The sequence below is a fragment of the Corythoichthys intestinalis genome, chromosome 12 (genome assembly GCF_030265065.1).
Source record: "Corythoichthys intestinalis isolate RoL2023-P3 chromosome 12, ASM3026506v1, whole genome shotgun sequence".
Lineage (NCBI taxonomy): Eukaryota > Metazoa > Chordata > Actinopteri > Syngnathiformes > Syngnathidae > Corythoichthys > Corythoichthys intestinalis.
In genome coordinates, this window is record NC_080406.1 from 16644190 (window position 1) to 16665833 (window position 21644).

The 21644-nt window shown below is 39.2% G+C and overlaps 1 protein-coding gene across 2 annotated transcripts in view; it reads right to left on the reverse strand.

The window, feature by feature from the left end:
* myo16 (myosin XVI) overlaps positions 1–21644 on the reverse strand; it is a 269930-nt gene that overhangs the window by 237269 nt on the left and 11017 nt on the right. The window contains exon 1 of one of the 2 annotated variants that reach the window (XM_057851443.1): positions 17145–17282. The exons of the other annotated variant lie outside the window; for it this stretch is intronic. The gene's annotated coding sequence lies outside the window, so the exon portion shown is untranslated. Of the gene's footprint in view, positions 1–17144; positions 17283–21644 lie in introns of those variants that run through there. 2 annotated transcript variants of the gene reach the window in all.

Here is a 21644-nt window from a genome sequence, read left to right on the forward strand (position 1 = left end):
AAATCCAGGCACATTTACGTTTGCAGTCGACACTTTATTACTGGTGAGTTAACTTTAATCCATTTTTTTCCCCCAATTAGCTGCTACGATTCAATAGACTTGGCAGTGGTTATTATAACCGTAACCGACAACTTGCAAAGCGTTATTTTTCTTTTGCCGTGAACTGCTCTGATCGGTCAATCGGTATATTATTGTCCTGGTGGGAATTGGTTATTTTGCCGTGACGTGTTCACAGCTAAATAACGCTTGGAGGCGAATTACCGGTTACGGCAGAAATAATCACTCCGTATACACTACCAGTTTTCTTAGTTCCACACAGTACATATTCCACATAATTGATAAAGGTCAATTTACTGGGTGACTTTATGAGGTAGTTGTAGATGTTTCCGAACTCCACTGCAGGCAATTCCTTTGGATTGTTTATGGAGCTATCAGCTGCAACTTTGTATGGGCAAATTTGCAGGCCAATACACGCTAATTTTAAGTTGTATCGCCTCCTCGTGTCTGTCGGCAGTGACTCGTGATAATAATAAGTCATGTTTAAGACGTTTTTATGAAAAAATGACGCACAACACAGCTGAAATATATGAATTTCAGACAATGTTTGTCTACGAATGTTTACCTGTGCATGCCCCCATCTCAAAATGGCGACACGTGGCGATGCGAGATGACGTCATCGTGACATCACGCCGACTGCGAGAATAAGTAGATGAATGAAAAAAAACAAAAAACAAATAAACCCCCCCAAAATTAATGCAGCCTCAACGGGACACAAGCCAGTGTCCTACTTGCGCCGGTCCCAAGTCCGGAGAAATGCAGAGGGTAAAAAAAAGCCTGCATTGGGGGTGCCCCCTCAAGATTTCTTAGTGCCCACTCTGCTGGGTAAACCTAGATCCGGTGTTCGGCCATTCCTTACTATGCGGCGAAACATCCTAAACGATGCTCAGCGCGCTTGCACAAGCATCCACACGCATGCGCACATTGGTTAGAAGCAGCAAGTACTCACTATTTTTGTTTTTATTTAGTTATTTTGAACCTTCTCACTGCCTCAAAGATACTTTTTTCATGTATTACCCTCTCATACTTTTAACCATTGTTTTTTTGTGTTAGCTTTGAAGCAGTTGACCACATTATTTAAACCGTCCTTATTTGATAAAGCTACATTTAAGTAGGGCTGTCATAATTATCGTGTTAACGGGCGGTAATTAATTTTTTAAATTAATCACGTTAAAATATTTGACGCAATTAACGCACATGCGCCGCTCAAACAGATTAAAATGACAGCATTGTAATGTCCGCTTGTTACTTATTTTTTGGTGTTTGGCACCCTCTGCTGGCGCTTGGGTCCAAATGATTTTATGGGTTTCAGGGGTGAGCATGGTGTAATTATTGACATCAAAAATGGCGAGCTACTAGTTTATTTTTTGATTGAAAATTTTACAAATTTTAATAAAACGAAAACATTAAGAGGGGTTTTAATATAAAATTTCTATAACTTGTACTAAAATTTATCTTTTAAGAACTACAACTCTTTCTATCCATGGATCGCTTTAAGAGAATGTTAATAATGTTAATGCCATCTTGTTGATTTATTGTTATAATAAACAAATACAGTACTTATGTACGTATGTTGAATGTATATATCAGTCTTGTGTCTTATCTTTCCATTCCAACAATAATTTACAGAAAAATATGGCATATTTTATAGATGGTTTGAATTGCGATTAATTACGATTAATTAATTTTTAAGCTGTAATTAACTCGATTAAAAATTTTAATCGTTTGACAGCCCTACATTTAAGTATTTTCTGCAGGCATTTTTTTAGTACGTTACTTCTGTATGCATCTAAACAAATCAAGTTCAGAGAGCACGGTAGTACTTTGGGTGTCAAATTCGACTAATGTAGGATGGTTCGCCGATATAGCAGATTTTGGCAGAACACCGGGTCTGATAGGGAGGATAAAAACAGTGATGCATGTAAGGCGGCCGCCAGCCGTCCAGAGCACCGGCCGTTCTGTGATCCTCCAGAAGCTACAGATTACCAGTCCGGCCCTGCTATAGACCCCACTCATATGACGTCACAACCACGCCTCCGCGCCATATTATCCGTCAACTCGTCGTGTTTACGCATTACCGCTACGTAAATTCCTCCTATTATGGCGTGTTTTTCTGCTCGTTAACATTAATAATCAAAATGGAGAAGGCGTGTGTGGCGGTTGGTTGCAGTAACAGAGAAGATAGACGGAGAGAGTTGAAGTTCTACCGTATTCCGAGAGACCCGGAGAGGAGAGCGAGATGGACTGCTGCAATTCAACGAGAAAACTGGGCACCAAACGATCACTACAGATTATGTAGTAGTCATTTTATATCTGGTAAGATGCATTTAATATATATTTAGAGGGTTTTGGGCTGACAACCACAATTAAGATCATTGCGAGGCTAATCGCCGACAACATACAGTTTCAAATTCAAGATGCTTATTTCTTCCACCATCATTATTTTTTGAATAATATTTAGCTGGTACCAAGTGAAAGAAGTTAAACAGGTGTGTCCAAACCTTTTGCAAAGGGGGCCAGATTTGGTGTGGTGTTGGCTGATTTACATAAAACAATATATTTAAACAAATTTTAGCTAGCCCTTCTGTGTGTCACATTTGCTTTATAATTTTTTAAATTCATAATTTCAACAATCTCGTCTTTGTGGCGTTCTCTTTCGACACTCGGGCTCTTGCGAAATACTGCTGCTGTGAAATTAAACTAGCTTGCTATAATTTCTCGCTGCGTATCTTCCCTGTAATGTTGTACATGTTAGCGTGTCTTGTTTGGTAATATCGCGTCACATCGAACTCTTTAAAAACAGCGACTGTCTCTTTGCAAATGAGGCAGACACAGTTGTTGCGTGTTTTATTGAAGAAATAGTCCAATATCCACCTATCCTTGAAGCGTCGGCCATCGCAGTCAACTTTTTTTTTATTGATTGTCGCCATTTTAGAAAATTGGAAGTCAAGGGTCACACGGGGTAATGTTGCTTAGAGTGCTGCTGTTAAAGTTTTTCAAACTTTCGTGAGAATACGCCGAGTTTCTGTGGACAAGGTAGTTGTAAATATCAGGGTAGCAGATGTCAGGCAGAGACGGCGAAGACAGCGGGTCGAAAAATATCGATTTAGGCATCAAATATGGATCTGGCGAATGGGTCGACTGAAACTTTTCCACATAACGCCTTTTATGCAACGCATCCAATGAGTTTACAGCGTCTGAAAGCACCGGGGCTTCCATGAATTGCACTATAAATTGCACGACAAATTGAAACCATTGAGAATACGGATAAACAATGACGGACAATATGGTGGCCGGATACAGCGACACGTCATTGTGTGACGTTGGTGAGTGGGGTCTATAGCCTTACATGAGTTATCAAGCCTGCAATTTGCCGAAGACTGTTTTTTATCATTCCCAAGAATGTATCTGCATGAGAGAGTAGTTAAACAAAAACTAAGGCTTCATGTTAAACTAAATAAATGAGGACTGCAGTCTTTGATTTGGAGGTGCTGATTCTTACCCCAACCACTTCACACTTGGGTTCGAACCACTCCAGTAGATGAAGTGAGAGATGGAGAAGCCAGTACCAACGGGTTGTACTAGCACCGTCAATGGCAGCCAATGAATTCATCGACTCAAGTATGAAGGTTTAATTCCACCTTATCCAGTGATGGAAAAGTGGAAAAATATGGCAGATGTGACAGACACTTCTAGCAAGAAACATGACCTTGTGTCACACTGATCTGCAGTTTTTCCATTTTGGAATATGAGCCTATCTTTCATAAAGAGATAAAAATATACAAGAGAGAGGTAAGGTTTATTCAGGGGAGATAGCGGAGCTGCAGAGGCAGCTTGAAAGGGAATCAAGGAGAAAAAGAGAGCGAGAAGGAGGCACAGATTGCAAAAATGGATGTGCTCGAGTAATTCCTGTCATTGGAAATCAGGTCAGGGAAACATGTTACATCGTCTGATGAAGCTTGCACTAAAATTGCACCCGATTAATAATGCAGAGGCACAAAATGCCAAGATTCACACCTCAGCTTCAGTGTGGGGGAAATAATACCCGTTATCCTATTTAACGAACTCAAGAAATGACGTCAAACTCACACGCTGAAGGTTGTGACTGTAAAAATGCCATGCTTTGACATCCAAATGTCACATGACATTAAAGCAAGTGGGTGGAATAATTGTTTGGCTTTGGATTTGCTCTGGGGATCCCCCTACTGTCGAGAAGTGGAATTTAAATCACTGTCTGGAAAATTGGATTTTGAACAAGCTCTGCCACAATTATGAACATTAGTTTAACTCCTTCAGACCTGCATTTCTTCAGCTGGGCCAAAAAAAAATATGCGCTTATTTTTACTCTACTCTAACACCAGAAAAAAGGGCATTTTTTTTTGGGTCGAGGATATTTTATGCTTTTATTGGTTATCGTTAATGTTAATATGTTTTTGATGAGAAATGAGCACTTTACGTTATCCTTGTTGAAGTTGCGTTTGGTCAGCCATTTTCAAAGAGCCAAAAATAGCAAAGAGGGCGTGCCAAACCTCATTATTTGATTTCGACGGGTAAAGGTTCATCCAATCATCTCCCAAAAGTGTCAATAGCAACTAAATTCATTATATTTATTGGTTTAGAGCAGGGGTTCCCAACCTATTCCACTAAGGCACACTGTGGGTGCAGGATTTCATTCTTACCAAACAAGATGACAACACTTTTTCCCCAATCTGGTGTTTTACAAGTGCAATCAGTTGATTGCAGTCAGGTGTGGCTTGTTTTAGCAGAAGCCTCATTGGTTCAACTGTCTCTGCTGGATCGGCTGGAACAAAAACCAGGACCCACAGTGTGCCTTGAGGACTGGGTTGAAAACCCCTGGTTTAGAGACACAAACACATCATGTCCTTCAGCAGCATGCTTATGTCTGAAGGGGAAAAATGTAATATGACTTCTGTTGTAATATTTGTTTCGAAATTAAGAACCGTAATTTTCGCACTATAAGGCGCACCTGACTATAAGCCGCCACCCACCAAATTTGACATGAAAAATGCATTTGTTCATAGATAAGCCGCACTGGACTTTAAGCCTCACTGTATTATGGGATATGTACACCAAAATATATTAACTGGTAACACTTGATTTGACAGTGGCATCATAAGACTGCCATAAGACTAAATGAATCACCATGATGCTTTGAACCAATTGGCTGCAAAGCTTCATTGTTTCAAGAAGCTTCACTTGGCCATCACTGTTCTCTTGGGGGAGACAGTCAACCTCTGCTGCCACCTGCTGTCAACACTGTTGTCATTCAACATGCCTCCTAGCATGCATTGCTGGGCTACAGATGTAAATAACAGTCAAAATTCATGTTCTGGTCTAATTATTTCTTCAGTTACTGATCTACTTGTTTCATTATTTGCCAGTTATAGAATTTGGTAACACTTTATTTGACAGTGGTGCCATAAGACTGTCATAAAACCATCATAATCATGACATGACACTGCCATGAGCATTAATGAATGCTTATGACAGACATCATTTTGTGTCATCTGGCAAATAATGTCACTTTTGAATGGATGAAAAAGATCCAAGCTGGACATAAATAGAGTTAGTGACATTATTTGACGGATGACACTTAATGACATCTGTCATGTTAATGTCATGTTATAATTATGACAGTTTTATACAGTCTTATGACGCCGTTGTCAAAGTGTTACCAATTAACCCAAAAAAAAAAAAAAAAAAAAAAAAGCCGCGCTGGACTATAAGCCGCAGGATTCAAAATGGGGGAAAAAAGTGCGGCTTACTGTCTGAAAATTACGGTACAATTCTAAGAAATAAAATTACCATAAATCCCACTTCATGCTTCTAATTCTTTAAAAAAAAATGAACATCCTATAAAAGGGGTAAATCATATCTTTTAATAGATTAATTTTCTACACTACTGATTGTCTTTGATTTATATATATGGCGGAAAACACAGACAAGACTGAAAAAGCAGTTTCTGCTCCTGCATTCCGCTTTAAAATAAACTGCTGTATTTTAAGCCAAAATAACTGTTGTGTTTGAGAGAACAATATGTCTATATGCTGCCATAGCAGATTCATTGCGCATTAAGCCCCCGAACTATTTCTAATTTGTCCGTTTTACCCTGGAAACCCCCGTTTACAGGCGTCGTGCAACCGCTTTTGTTTCAACCCAGCCATAAAACGAAGGTAATGACTTATATTTACTCTTCAAAATGTCTGTCATTTTTAGCTTAGAATCATTAATCAATGTCTAATATTTTGTATAGAAAAAAAAAAACGACTTTAAAAAAATGATTCACTCGCATATTTTAAACTTTTAAACAAATTACATCACAACGAAAAAAATGGTGTCTGTAAAAAGGTCACGGACTCACGGATACCTACCTCACAACTATCGCTTAATTGTATTACCTTCGTTTTATGGCTGGGTTGAAACAAAAGCGGTTGCGCGACGTCTGTAAACGGGGGTTTCCAGGGTAAAACGGACGAATTAAAAATAGCTTGGGGGCTTAATGCGCCATGAATCTGCTATGGCAGCATAGAGACATATGGTTCTATCAAGCACAACAGTTGTATTAGCTTAAAATACCGGTTTCTTTTAAAGAGGAGTGCAAGAGCAGAAACTGCTTTTTCAGTTTTGTCTCTGTTTTCCGCCATATACTAGTATATAAATCAAAGACAATAAGTAGTGTAGAAAATTATTGTATTAAAAGATATAATTGAACCCTTCATAGGATGTCCATTGACTGCTACTGACGTCACAAAACGACAAATCCATTTTGACTAAGGCAGGTTAATGAACATTCATTCAAAATTTGATCATCTCTTCTGCTTAATATTACAAACATAACCAGGAAGTTTGATAATAATCCTTCTAGTGGTCCTTGAACACAAACAAAACACAATCTTGAACACAAACCTACAGACAAATGAACATACGTAGCCGAATACATAACCTTCCATAGGTTGCACATCATGGAGGAGGTAAAACATTTCAATGAATATTGATTATTCATTATAATATTTTATCTCATATTCCATCATTATTTTTCTTTGCAACTTTTTTGTTTTACGAGAGATTTTTGTATCTTCTCTATTTTTAATCACTTCAGATTCTGAAGCTGTTCTCCAAACTAAAAATACGGTATATTGTTCTTTTAAAAGACATTACAGTGTGCAATAAGTGCCTGCGGGGACAGGCTGTGTTTTAGAGCAGTGAACTTCAAGGTGGCACAAGTTCCCTGTGTGAAACACAATGCTGGAAGGCAAGACGACATACGTACTGTATCTCTAGCGGAGCAGTGAGCCAGTCACGTCCTAATAATTTTTACTTTGCTGCAGCCACAATTAGATGAATATAATAAGACCCATAGACGGTACAGATTGACTAGGGGGATTTTTTTTTTTTTTTTTTTTTTTTTAACACTCAAAGAACATGCCATCATTCCCCCAAAATAATGACAAACACGTCATCCTGTCAGTATTGCCCTCAGGGGCTAGTCAGCATTGTTACTGTCATACCTCATTGAATAAGCACTTTGAAGCCTGCATTGTGCTTGAACCATTGAAGTCTTATTTTATAAATCGGCACAAATGTTGCATGACTCGGGCTGCTGTAGATTCCCCAATTACAGCGGGTGAGAAGGGTTTCGTGATCAATGCATTAAACATGAAAAGAAACTCTTCGGATTAATTATTCATCATATTTGACATATTTACACAGATATTTATTCCTCATACCGCTGAATAATATTTTGAACGCAATTTGCATAAATTCTGGATAAACAAGTTGATGTAGCGAACGATACACAGGAGCAATGCGACAAGAACCAAGAAATCATCCTTTTGAATTGTTGTTACCTCATTCACTGACATTGATACATACTAGTACAGTGGTACCTCTACATACGAATTTAATTCGTTCCAGGACCTTGTTTGTAAGTCGAAATGGTCGTATGTCGAGCAGGATTTTCCCATAGGAATACATTATAATTCCATTAATTCGTTCCAAAGCCTAAAAACATATACTAAATTCTTAATAAATACTGCTGGCACTGTTACAAATGGCAATTAAACATAGAAAAACAAATAAGTTATAAATAAATAATTCAGAATAATATAATAATAAGAAGAATAATTAATAATTATTCCTGTAAATAATGTAACGAATTGGATTCTAATATGGCGGACACTTTTTACTGTCCCTGAACGCACCGCGAAGTGAGATAGGTCGGTGCGGTAGAGATAATACTTTCGTTTTCTTGAGAGCAGTCAACTGCTTAAGACAATGGGCGTTTTGTGTTGGATAAGTTCTTAAATTCATGATAAAAACGTGACGAAGCTGGCGATTTCCTTGGCAATGTTACCACAATGATAATTTTCACCTTAACTTATAAATAGTGGCGAACGGTGGTCGGAAGAGGACCACGGAGCTGTATTGTTGAGCCAGTTCAGGCTTTTTACTGTCCCTGAACGCACTGCGAAGTGAGATAGGTCGGTGCGGTAGAGATAATACTTTCGTTTTCTTGAGAGCAGTCAACTGCTTAATGGGCGTTTTGTGTTGGATAAGTTCTTAAATAAATGATAAAAACGTGACGAAGCTGGCGATTTCCTTGGCAATGTTACCACAATGATAATTTTCACCTTAACTTATAAATAGTGGCGAACGGTGGTCGGAAGAGGACCACGGAGCTGTATTGTTGAGCCAGTTCAGGGACACGCACCCCAAGCTCATATTTTTCTATAACTTGCATCTTCATTTCAAAGGTAAGCATCACTTTTTTCCTTGTTTCTCCAACTGTATCAACTTTTTTTGAAAACTGTGTTGATTTCTCACACAAGAAAATCCACCGTGCGTTCGTTTGCAGTGCTGTCATGTCGTCGTATTTCGAGCAACTCGTCGGATGTAGAAACAAATGGCGGCTCAAATTTTACGTCGGATGTCGAAAAGATCGTGTGTCGAAGTGATCGTATGTAGAGGTACCACTGTATATAAATATGTGTGCAACATATACATACAGTGGTATGAAAAATATCTGAACCTTTTGGAATTCCTTACATTTCTGAAAAAAATCCCCATCAAATGTCATCTTGTCAGGAAAACCGGGCAGGCAGGTGATGTGGACTCAAATGCAGGGAAACAAAAAGCAGCAAGGCAGGTGGCGGTGAACTAAAAAAACGTTTTAATAATAACTAACAAAAGTACTGGGGATCAAAAAGGCAATGTTCAAACAAAACTTACTTTATCGGAGGGACTAGTACACGAGGGCTTGGACAGGACTTCGACATTCATTGACGACGACGCAACAAGGAGTGAAAATAAACTGGGTGCTTATATACATATACACACACGCAGACAAGGGGTAACGAGACAACGAGGAACAGCCGGCTAACACAGGAGGATGCAGTTTGGAGGATACACTAGGAGCAGGCAGAACAGGTGAAAACAATGGGCAATCACAGGGACAAGTCACACTAGGAGAAACCCAACACATCTGATCTTTGTCAAAATCACACAGATGAAATTACAGTGTCTGCTTTAACTAAAACCACCCAATTATTTAAAGGTTTTCATATTTTAATGAGGATAGCATGCAAACAATAACAGAAGGGGGTAAAAAAAAAGCAAGCGAACCCTCAGCCTAAGGAGAATTAAATAGCAATTAAAACCATTTTTACCAAACAATTTAAGTCAGGTGTGTGCCCAATCACTGATGAGTGGTTTGAAGCTGCCCTGCCCACTATAAAACGTACACCTGGTAAGAATTTTCTTGATGAGAAGCATTAACTGATGTGCATCATGGCTTGGTCAAAAGAGCTGTCTGAAGATCTGCGATCAAGAATTGTTGATTTGTATAAAGCTGGGAAAGGTTACAAAACCATCTCTAAAAGTCTGGATGTTCATCAATCGACAGTCAGACAAGTTGTCTATAAATGGAGAGAGTTTGGCACTGCTGCTTCTCTCCCAAGGAGTGGCCGTTCACTAAAGATGATGCCAAGAGTTCAGCGCAGAATACTCAGAGAGGTAAAAAAAGAACCCTAGAGTGACTGCTAAAAACTTACAGAAATCACTGGCACAGCTCAATATCTCTGTGCACACATCAACTATGTGTAAAACTATGGTCAAGAATGATTTTCATGGGAGGACTCCACGGAGGAAGCCACTGCTGTCTAAAAAAAAAACATTGTTGCTGGTTTAATGGCACTTGGACACTCCACAAGTTTTGGCAAAATATTTTATGGACTGATGACCCCAAAGTTGAATTGTTTGGGAGTAAGACACAACGTCATGGGTGGAGGAAAAATGGAACAGCTCACCAACATCTACACCACATCCCCACCGTGAAGCATGGTGAAGGGAGCATCACGATTTGGGGCTGTTTTGCTGCCTCAGGGAATGGACAACTTACAATCATTAATGGAAGAATGAAATTAAAAGTTTATCCGGATGTTTTGCAGAAAAACCCGAGGCCGTCTGTTGAAGCTAAAAAGAGGATGGATGCTACAAAAAGACAATGATCCAATGACAAAGACAATGAATGAAAAATATTAAATGTGATGGTTCACTTACATATTTTTAACCCTTCTGTCATTGCTTGCATACGATCCTCATTAAAATATGGAAACCTATAAATGCTTGGGTGGTTTTAGTTAAAGCAAGCACTGTTTTTTCATCTGTTTGATTTTGACAAAGCTCAGATCACATTTGATGGTGATTTTATGCAGAAACGTGAGAAATTCCAAAAGGTTCAGATACTTTTTAATAGCACTGTACATATAAATATCGAATCGAATAGTCTTTAATGTAATGACTTTGTCACTGATTCATTCATTCTCTGCCACCCTTTCATTTTAAATGTATTGGATGTCTCACGCTGTCCATGGCAGCCAATGAGTTCAATGAACAACATTGTTTTTTTGTTTTTTTTTTTACAAGATAAATGAAAAAAACAATAAAATCAAAGAAAAAGCCAAACCCACCTTTCATAAATATCGTTCAAGAGATTTTAAGAGCATTTTCCAATGATTATTATTATTTATTTTATTCTTTTCTTGCTTTAGTTCAACCACGTAGCCTATTATTTTTAAATGTGTGCCCTCAAAGGTTTTCAACTATAATTATCGTCTCTAAAACTAGCTTACCCTTGGCCTTTCAATGATCTCTGACTGCAAAGGGGAGAATAATGACACGGATGTCAGTAGCACTTAACACATTTTGGCTTTTAGTGTTATTTTCCTAGTTTTTTTTGGGGGGGTTGCCACAGATGTAAAAAGAAGAACTCACAATAGCCACTTTCACACTGTAGGTACTATTTGCAGTTCCTAGAACCTTTTCGGGGATGATGACGTTATTTTGAATGTTCGCATATGTAGGAACCATGGACCAGCAGCTAAGCCCCTTACATACTCACGCGTCTCAAAGAATCGCCATATTTAATTTTTTTTTTTTTTTTTTAAATACTGTTCTAAATCAGTTTACTCTTCCAGTCTCGTCGTTAGACGCTGGATTTGCTTGCGGATGGAAACTACAATGATCTCTCGCAACTTCGCGCTTCAATCTTCGCATCCTCAGTCCATCGTGGATTTTATTTATTTTTTTACAATTAAAAAAAACATAAATAAATAAATGGAGTATTTTATAGAGCTGTCCCGATCTGATCATGAAGTCTCTCACTCTCGCTTCTGCCGCTTTTCTTGGTCAGGCAGTGCACTGGAGTTGCTTATTAAAGTTAACGATGATTGACATACAGTTAAGTTTTGATCTTGCCAGGGACGCTTACTTCAAAGCGCCATATGAGTCAATCATCGTCTAACTTGTTAAACAGTTGCTGTGGCAACTCACTGTGTGTAAGTGAGCAGCTGGAGCGGATTTGAGTGGGCTCACTCAATGAAGCATTTAATAAAGACAAGCATTTTTTTACTTTTTTGTTGTTTAAAAATAATTTGGTGGGACAGTAACATGTTTAAAACATAATTATTACAAGTGCTTAAAAAAATACATATATATATATATATAATATATATATATATATATAATATAAGACGGCCCTGATTATAAGACGACCCCCTCTTTTTCAAGACTCAAGTTTGAAAAAAGACTTTTTGAACACCAAATTCATTTTTATACAGAAAATAATTACAGTACATCTGAAACAAATAATTATAACAATATATTTGAGAGAAAAAGCATGTTATTTTGCCTCATTCAAATCTTAATATCTGAACATTTTAATATGTAAACTAAAGTGCAATGACATTTGTAGCTTGTACTTGAAAAAAATGTGAATAAGGAAAAACATTGCAATAAAATAATGCAAACTGGTTAAATTTGAGAGTAGATGAGATCCCTCATGACAGGGGTGGCGTGACTCAGTGGTAGAGTAGTTGTCCCCCAACCCAGAGGTTGTGGGTTCAAGTCTCCGCCCTGATGAACTCGTCTAAGTGTCCTTGAGCAAGACACTGAACCCCACATTGCTGCTGGTGCTGCATCACCAGTAGGTGGATGGCGAGATAGTGTAAAGCACTTTGAGCGCCTTGAAAGGTGGAAAAGCGCGATATAAGTATAACACCATTTACCAACATCGCTTCAATGATATCTGGCGCCATCTAGCATCGTGAATGGGTACAATGTCTAGACCGCGAATATAAGACGACCCCCACTTTTTCAGTCTTATTTCAATGCAAAAAACGCCGTCTTATATTCGGGCCAATACGGTATTCGTCTTGACTCTACTCATTTTACATTTTAGTGGACGTGCAAGACTCTAATTTTAACATAATGTCTATTTCTAATGTCTAAGCAATAATACAAAACAATTACGTGTGTGAGCAATGTGGGAGGTAAGAAAAAGGTTTCCCTTTGGTGCATACTGCGCATTTCACAGACGTGAAACGTGACACTAGGGTAAATAAAAAAAAAACGAACAATTTTTTCAGCCAGGCCTATATGTGACAAAAACATCATCCAACATGAAAATTAGAAATATTTTGTGTTCATAGCGCCTCAATATCCAACCATCAATGTCTGACAACGTGTATAAACCCTTGCACTCTGCTCAAATCCAAGCAGTCTCAGCCATGAAAATGTGAATCTAAATTCTGAACATGTGCCTACAAGGCAAAGTTGTGCATAATCAAGTGCAATTTTTGTTACCAGATGAGAGAAAACAGGCTACTCAGTGTTGCGCCACAGCAGATAAATGTCTTCATGCAAATAGATATGCAAATTCATCACTATTGCATATCCTCCCCAGACACAACTTGAACACTAAACATGGGATGGTCTAACGGCGGAATGTCCTGATGTCAACTACTATCACTTCTTTCATCCAACCAGTTGATCATCTCGTAGTCCTGGGGACAGATTACGCATCCCATATACAAATGCTGATCCTTTCATCCCTCATGTAATCTCTTTCCTCATTCAGGACTGCTGCCAAGTTTGAAAAAAAAAAAAGACTGCCGGCTGGTTTTGCTCTGATCTTTCACCCCTCTCTTCCGACTTGAGCTGTTTGTCCCTCTAGGGTCAGCGTGGGTCAACTGGGTCATTAATCACACCGCCAGATGAATAGCATTGACTTTGCCAGTGAGGCCGTTGAGATGGGGGAACAACTGTTAACCCTTTATAGGGTGCTTATTGAACTCTCTGGCTGCCAGTGATGGCGCTAGACGTCCAATCTATTTTAACAATGATTCATTGGATGTCGAGCGCCGTCATTGGCACTGAAAGATGAGCATTCATAGGGGTGGTTTACATGGCGACTCTGCGACTCGAAGACGCAATGACTGTGTTGCGGAGTGGCCTCTTGTTCGTATGGTGTCGGCGAAGATGGAAGGCAAAGACGCAAACCTTGGAATCCTGCCTCCAAAGTGAAAGAATTCGACTGCGGGGGCTTGAGGGGGGCTTGCTCCGCATGCGTATCAAAAGCTCCCGCGGCGTGGGACCGCGCCGATAACGTCAGCACTCGTGCACGTCACATTGGGCATGCGCAGCGGTGCTACTAAACATTAAAAACAGCAAATATGGTGGAACGTTGGCTTTAATTTACTGTTTTTAATTATATTTTTAATCTAAATATGTTGAATGTTTCCATTTTTGTGCCTTTTTGAACAAAAGAAAATGCCATTGCTGGGAGTGGGTGGGCATGTTGTCTTCGGGGCTGAGGAGGTCAAAGTGTAAATATGCACTGCCCCCTAGGGCCTGGCATGAATACTACATCATTTTCATGCGGAATTGCGACATTGTTCAAATGGAGACGGAACCATATAAATGAAAACATGAAATTTTTCGTCTTCTCGGAAAGTCACCATGTAAACAGCCCCATAGTCAGTACTCCCAGTTTAAATGGAATGGACGTCTATTGTTGTAAATGGCAGGCAGTGAGTTAACAGTAAATATTGTCTTACTTAAATTTAAAAAAAAAAAAAAAAATTAAATGTTTTTTTTAGTTTTTATTTCCTCCACTTTTTTTTTTTTTACATTTTAACATAAAAAATGGGGGGAAAGGTCAATATTCTTTATTTTCCTTAAAAAAGCCTAACTATAAAAGATACAACTGCAAATATTCATACATTTTAATATTTATTCTTTTTTAATGTTTTTAAATTACAAAACAAAAAGGCATTTAAGCATTTTTGTTGTTGTTGTTAATTCACAATAATTTGTTGTGATATTTATTATTCATCAACTTTAGAGTGCCATTGGGGGCAAGGATGTAGGTTTGGTCTCAATATTGGTAAGGACGATAACCCTAACCCTGACAAGAATAAATAAAATTGGAGCCTTCCTTCAAGTAAAACACTACTACTTTTGTCCACAAGCACAGCCGCCAAAAGCTCCTTTGGGCTGCTTTAAGACCACATAAATAAAATAAAAAATGAAAACTTGGGAGAAGGGGGTAAACCTTGGTTCACTACCTTTCTTATGCTTAATTAATATAACAGTAGAATACATACAGGAGGATATTTCTCTCAAAGCAGCTTCCTCCAAGAGTTCGAGAAATTCATATAGATTAATGTTATGCTAACTCTGATGCAGGTCAGACTTTCAGTAGCAAAATTTGTGTTGTGTTCCCCCCCTCCACCACATTGACGTCTATTATTTACAGTGACTGCGGGCGGAAAAAATTCTAATATCCATCGTCTTCGAAGGGGAGTGGAGGAGGCGGCATGTTGTATTTCTGTCAGGGCTGTGAACACATGTGTGTGTGTGTGGGGGGGGGGGGGGAGTCATCAGCCAATCAAACTTCTGTTTGAGGAGAAAACTTTAAGCAAATGAAAAGGGGTCAATGTAAGTCTGAACGTAATTAAAGTACTGTAAATCCCTTAATAATGGTAGGGTCAATTCCATCCTTTCAACATATAGGAAAACAATCTAAATTACCTATATACCTGAAGTCATTATATAATGCAAATAAGGTTGCTTAAAAGTTAGTGGGGACAATTTCAGCATCCTGAAAACTTGCTAGTCTTATGTTCCTACCGTCCCTATGCAAACCTACGCCCTTGATTGAAGGCCATAACCAAAGTGCATTTCTGCTTTGATTGATTTTAATTTCATGAAGCCTTTCTATGAATGTATTTATTTACAATGTTATTTATTGAGGAAGAATTATAAATATTAGTGGTGCAACGATTAATCGATTAACTAGAGTAATTCGATTAGAAAAAAGCTCCGGTTTGAATCAAATTTTGCTGCTTCCAGTATTTTTTTAATTAGAGTGGCATTGTAATGGTTTGTTTTGAAAGTGTTTGCATTTAGTTTTATTGATTTGGGTGGATACACTGCCCTCTAGTGGCAACCGTGAATATGACGTAATTCATTTTACGTGGCTCAATCAAGCTGCTCCCTGTTAAGACCAACATAAGGTTTTTGTTTGAGCTAAAATATTTTTTTAATGCATCTGTTATTTAATTTATAGGTGTATTAAGCAGTTTTTGTGGGAATATGTGTTTGAAAGACTTGTTAAAAGCTTTGTAAAAAAAGAAAAAAGTTAGCATTTTATAGCATTTGAGCTAACGGCTAAGATCAGGTATTTCAATTTTTTTTTTTAATGAAAGTGCAATTTTGCAGAGCTTGAAGAAACACTCGGGAAATGTTTTTGTATTCGCACTTAACGCTCTTTTGAAAGTGCAATCTTAGCAAGTCTTTGTTTTACATCTCCTAAAACTGATTCTTCGAACTAACAAGTTGATAGATTAATCAACTACTAAAATAATTGAAAAAAAATAATCTTTTCAATCAAAAAAGAATAGATTAATAAAGGTACAACTGCAACTATTCACTTCCGTTATTTAAATTGATTTTTAATTAAAAGCTACAAAGTAAAAAATATCATTCGTTATTCGTTGCTATTTCATTAATTATTTATCAACTTTTGAGTGTTATTGAGGGCCATAACGAGAGTGTATTTCTGTTATTATTCATTTTAATTTGATTGAATCTGTTTCAATTTCAATTTTATTCATTTGTAATTGTTCTTATTCAAGAAATGTATTTAAAAAAATAATTAAAAATACAAATGTATAAATTATACCAGGTGTGCACACGCATAACATTTTGAGTCATGTCGGACACATAACGTTAAATGTTATTATTGTGGTATATATGACCCAAAATGTGATATCTACGTAGGTGGACGGCAAGTCTTTCTTTACAGGGTAAAGTTTTAATCTTTCATTTTTTTTTCAAAAATAGTCACTTGCCCTATAAATGGTTAACTAAACGGACGTATTCAGCTATGTCCAAGGGCAAGTGATTGACCTTGCCATTTGAGTCCGCAAACTTCCCATAAACGAAAGCGCAGCGCACCGTAACAAGTTGTGAAACTGGGGAAAATCCTTGTTGAAATCAATATTGCACAATCAGCTGCTCATTCCCAGCCCCGAACGGTCACACTCATACATTCTTCCACACCAAACGTTATATTTAGATCCCCGGCAACTGCAAGGTGCCACATCTGCTTTTTCTTCCATTTCCTAAGCGGCAGCTCCGAGGAATCCCATGACAATCATGCACACGCGCACGGACGGGTCCGGAATCATCACACCTGGCCGATAAGGTTGTCAGAAAACACTTACCAGCGAAAATCCAACCGGCAGAGAACCGCAAAGCCCAACTGCTGGAGATCCGACGACAGCCGCCTCCCCAATTTCACACTCTCCCACCTCCCCACCGCTGTGATGTCATTCATTCATGCGTTTCTCCAGTAACCATGGCAACACTACCGCTTGGATCCTTTACATCTCTTTCGCCTTCTTTCTTTGTCCACGCCCCACTCACTCTCAAGACCCTAGTGAACCCAGCAGAGAGGTACAGTAACACCCCCTTCGTCTGCACCAGCGTCCCTCCCCTCCCATACAAGTATGGGGGGGTGCTCGACACAAAAAGAGGAGGCGCGTGGGTTCCCTCAAGCCCAAGAGTTTTGCACTTTTGTCGAGACAAGTGTCCGATAAAGACAACTGGCGGACGGGCGAGACACAAAGTAGCGCCTAGTATATATCCCGTTTCAACAAGAGCCAGCTGTCACGTTTGCACACAGACGTGCAACAAAAACATAAGACTTGAGCCCACGAACAGATGGGTTTGTCCGCCACGAGCCGATACGCCGAAACGATTCCAGAAAAGCAGGCATGAATAGTTAATGGGGTGCCGTGTTGACCTTGGAAAAGGGTCAACCTGGCAGACACTCACAAGCTGCATTCTTCATTTGCAAAGCTGAAATTCTTGCTATTTGAGAGGACTACCAAATGACTTCAAAAGCTACCGCGATTAAGTCTGGAGACACATTTAGTTGGCCAGTCAATTAAGGTTGGGTTAGCCCCACGAGCCTTGCTTGAATCATTACTCTTCAGCTTGTCAATATTTCACGTCAACACCATCCAACAATGCCCAGCAATGCCCTCCCTTCCAATTCCAAAAGATCCCTGCGGACAAACTTGAAAATATTGTAGAAAGGATCATTCACATCATTCCCAGTTCAAAGCCGATTAGCATCCAGTCACGTACAGTGGGGCAAATAAGTATTTAGTCAACCACTAATTGTGCAAGTTCTCCCACTTGAAAATATTAGAGAGGCCCGTAATTGTCAACATGGGTAAACCTCAACCATTAGAGACAAAATGTGGGGAAAAAACCCCATAAAATCACATTTTAAAGAATTTATTTGCAAATCATGGTGGAAAATAAGTCAGATCAGATTGAGATTCAGAGTTTATTTGTCATTGTCAAGATAACAACGAAATTCAGATTGGAGCTCCAACAATACTATGGGTTAGTTTCCATTAAAGTGCTTGGTGCAGAGCAATACAAAGGTAAAGTGTCCCCTGTGCCCCCACAATCCCACCATAAATAATAATAAATATTGATAACTTTACATAACTATTCATGCCCCCCCCCCCCCCGCACCCCACAGGTTTTTTGTATTTGGTAGGTACACAGGTTGTTTAAGTATTTGATCAATACCAAAAGTTCATATCAATACTTTGTTATGTACCCTTTGTTGTCAATAACGGAGGCCAAACATTTTCCGTTACTCGTCACAAGCTTTTCACACACTGTTGCTGGTATTTTGGCCCATTCCTCTATGCAGATCTCCTCTAGAGCAGTGATGTTTTGGGGCTGTTGTTGGGCAACACGGACTTTCAACTCCCTCCACAGATTTTCGATGGGGTTGAGATCTGGAGACTGGCTAGACCACTCCAGGACCTTGAAATGCTTCTTACGAAGCCACTCCTTTGTTGCCCTGGCTGTGTGTTTGGGATCATTGTCATGCTGAAAGACCCAGCCACCTCTCATCTTCAATGCCCTTGCTGATGGAAGGAGATTTTCACTCAAAATCTCTCGATACATGGCCCCATTCATTCTTTCCTTTACACAAATCAGTCGTCCTGCTCCCTTTGCAGAAAAACAGCCACAAAGCATGATGTTTCCACCCCCATGCTTCACAGTGGGTATGGTGTTCTTTGGATGCAATTCAGTATTCTTTCTCCTCCAAACACGAGAACCTGTGTTTCTACCAAAAAGTTCAATTTTGGTTTCATCTGACCATAAAACATTCTCCCAGTCCTCCTCTGGATCATCCAAATGCTCTCTAGCGAACCGCAGACGGGCCTGGACGTGTACTTTTTCAGCAGGGGGACACGTCTGGCAGTGCAGGATTTGAGTCCCTGGCAGCGCATTGTGTTACTAATAGTAGCCTTTGTTACTGTGGTCCATGCTCTCTGTAGGTCATTCACTAGGTCCCCCCGTGTGGTTCTGGGATTTTTGCTCACCGTTCTTGGTATCATTTTGATGCCACGGGATGAGATTTTGCATGGAGCCCTAGATCGAGGGAAATTATCAGTGGTCTTGTATGTCTTCCATTTTCTAATAATTGCTCCCACAGTTGATTTCTTTACATCAAGCGTTTTACCTATTGCAGAGTCTTCCCAGCCTGGTGCAGGTCTACAATTTTGTCTCCGGTGTCCTTTGACACCTCATTGGTCTTGGCCATAGTGGAGTTTGGAGTGTAACTGACTGAGGTTGTGGATAGGCGTCTTTTATACTGATAGTGAGTTAAAACAGGTGCCATTAATACAGGTAACAAATGGAGCCTCGTTAGACCTCGTTAGAAGAAGTTAGACCTCTTTGGCAGCCAAATATCTTGCTTGTTTGTAGGTGACCAAATACTTATGTTCCACTCTAATTTGGAAATAAATTCTTTAAAAATCAAACAATGTGATTTTCTGTTTTTTTTTTTTCACATTCTGTCTCTCATGGTTGAGGTTTACCCATGTTGACAATTACAGGCCTCTCTAATCTTTTCAAGTAGGAGAACTTACACAATTGGTGGTTGACTAAATACTTATTTACCCCACTGTACATCTCGCCTAATACAATCTTCTGATATGCTTGCAAGCATGACCAGTTGTTTTTCACTGAAACCACAGATAATTAGTTTTGCCTCAGATAATCATGGACTTTTAACTGCCAACCAGCAAGGCTCATGACCTATTTTGCAAGATCCGCAGGAAGAATTTATCACCAAACAGACACACCTCCTTATCTGTACAGCATATAAGCAATGCCGAGCTCTCTGTTCAGGGTGCATTTCTCTACACAGCTTTTGTTCTGTCATTGAATGCACCCAGAAATTTCTGAAATTAAACTTGCGCAGTAACGATCTCTTGCCTCCAGTCTTTTATCGAGCAATCCAGTCTAGCCGTCTCACCTGAACTGAAAACAAACACGCGGAGGACCTGAAAGACTGCCTCCAACATTACACATCACTTTGAGGGAAAAGGCAATTACTTGGCCAAACAAAATCATCTGCCGGGCCAGATCTGGCATCTGGGGCCTTGAGTTAGACACTTGTGTTATATACTGTAGTTCCCCCTATCCTTTCTGGCCTGATTCACCCATAAAATACGGTATTTTCTCTGCTAACGGAATTTGTATTTCTTCTAAAGAAAATGTCTCACTCATTGTTTTTCTTCTACACATCTACAAATTTCTCCAATCTTTCAATTGCTGTAAACACCAATCTGAATATCCTAGCATTGTCAGTCAAGTGGGGCCATCACACTCCATTAATTCTTGGTGTCATTTGATTAGAGTTGAATATAGAAGATGACACGCTTGAAGACATCATCTTTCATCTGACTTAAAAATCCCCTCACAGCGTCACTGACGGATCAAAGCGGCGCTTTAAAGAGAATGCGTAACCAATGGTAGCAATCTATTCGGGGCTCCGGCAGCAAGCAGTCAGGGGAGACCCCTCGTAGTGGACAAGTGTTTGTGTGCGAGGGGGAGAGGCGTTGTGCTGTGCCATGTGTGTTACAGGTTTACTAAAAAAAAAATGTTTGCGCAGCAGTGAAATGATTACATTTCACACACCTCTTGAACAGTTCCTTCTTTCACTGTTCCGTCTCGCTGATGGCATCAAGAGGTTGGACAAAGCGTGCTTTCTTTTTTTAAAGTCATTGGGTAATAAATTACAGTGTTCAATTTTTCTACCATGATTTAAAGAAAAAAATTGGCGGAAAACACTCAGGTGACTTGAAGTTCCGCTCTGACACCCCCAATTTAGGCAACGTTCAAAACTGTCCGATATGCATATATATGCATATGGTGTGATACATCATTGGAAAGCTTAAAATCTCAATTTTCTGGGGGAAGAAAAATGTTGAATAGGAGGGCACTTAAAAAAAAAAAAATTAAACAGCAAAACCCTATCTGGCGGTGAGAGCACGCGAGAGCAGAATTACAGACGCCATGACTTTAACGAGATATTATCGCGTACTTACCTTGTTTCGATCCAAAAACTCCATGTAGCATGTATCACTGAGTGTCAAGACAAAGCTGTGAATGGCCACAGCTGGATTTTTTGGGGATTTTATGGGTGAAACATGGTAATATAACAAGGGTCGCGATGCAGAAATCGAAGACATCAAGGAGTGGTCGAGATTTTCTTTTTCATATATTTACCAATTTTTCTGTGTTTGGATCGATTGCTTATAATAATCTAACATATCAGAAAAAATGCTAAAGAAACAAAAAAAATACAATAAGCGATAGTTATGAGGTAAATATCCGTAACT